Genomic DNA, 1,512 nt, shown 5'->3' with positions numbered 1-1,512 from the left:
AGTCTCAACGAATGCCGTCATCAGGATTGGTAACCTCTGGGGACAACACGATGCATGAGCCGTTACAGGACTTAGCAAAGTATCTGTATCCAATGGTACTGCTGATTGTAGTGTAAGACAGACGTCCAACACGCATTCTTTTTTTCCGCATAGCATACATCGAAGCACAGGTAAGATACAATTCTGCCAGATGGGTCTGAATGAAAGAAACCAGGTCATATTTAGATCTCTTAGCCGGGCCAATCCAATGACTTTAGTTATGCGGTCCCGATAGCGTATAGCTAGGATCGTTTCTTCCATCGTGGCTGGAGTCTTGTCTGCGTTTTGGCTTGCCATAACGAAGCAGAAGTATTAAAAATAAAATGCCTGCTACGAGTCCCAACAGGAGTGGTAGGCCGCCAAAGACAGAATGGACAAAATTAGGAAAAATGCCCAGAACTGTTGTTAAGGGTGTTAACAGTCCCGAAAAAATTGTCTTAAATACATGTGGGATACTGCCAGTATCAGACATGTTTAGGATTTGGCTTAACATTTCTGCGAAATGTAGGGGGCAGTTTGTTGATAAAAGGCTATGTATCTCTGCCGTTGTCCTCGCGACTTGCAGATCATACGTTTCTTTTGATGTGGTCAAGGGCACAGTTGTCTGCAAAAGAACAGACTTCATTCTGCTTAAAGTATCAATTCGAATAGAAGAGATATTCAAAAATGGCCAAATTCTTGCCTCCCTGTCTGGAGTGCTGTTTGGAAACAATACTTGCATACAGCAAGTGACCATGGAACTAACGCTAACTAGATAAGCTTTTCCTGGCACCATGCCACAACATCTGTGGTCCACTCTTAGAATATAGCTCCCGTTAGAAAGCCGTCTAAAGAATGGCTCTATCCGAGTTGCAGGTGTGCCATGCTGGTGACATGAAAGGTTATTTGAAGTCCCCTCACAGGCCCCATGCAGGTTAATACCTTGACACAGAAGTATACCACTTAGTGACCTTTTGTCATGGAATGGTCTCGATTTTTTCTTCTATATTTATTTAAGAGCCATTTCATAAATGTTATTTCATGTCTCATTCTGATAGCATTTCCAATGTCATACTATATGCTTTGAATGAAAATATTGCTTTTAAAATGTGTACAGCACTAATGCTAATTTTCCTGTGCAACCATTTCGAATGCATTTTATGTATTTTGGGAGGGATCTTTACACATCATGCTTTAGATATGTTAACATATGCTTAGAAGTTAGTAATGTCGAACAGAATAAAGTGGAGTGGGTGTTGTGTAGCATTTTAGAATACGAACGAAATTACCGATTCATGCCCTTATATAGGTACAATTCACCTTGCCCTTATATAAGCATGGATATCATGCCCAGGTTTAGACATAAGTTATGTCTAAACCTGGGCATGATATCCCATCCAGTCCAAATACAGGCATGGCTACTTCCACTAATTCCACTAATTCCAAAAAGCCACAACGATTTCCTGGAAAACTCTGCTTCAGCAGTCACGGACA

The sequence above is a fragment of the Lissotriton helveticus genome, unplaced genomic scaffold (genome assembly GCF_964261635.1).
Source record: "Lissotriton helveticus unplaced genomic scaffold, aLisHel1.1 SCAFFOLD_1606, whole genome shotgun sequence".
Taxonomy (NCBI): Eukaryota; Metazoa; Chordata; class Amphibia; order Caudata; family Salamandridae; genus Lissotriton; species Lissotriton helveticus.
This window is presented reverse-complemented; position numbering follows the sequence as displayed.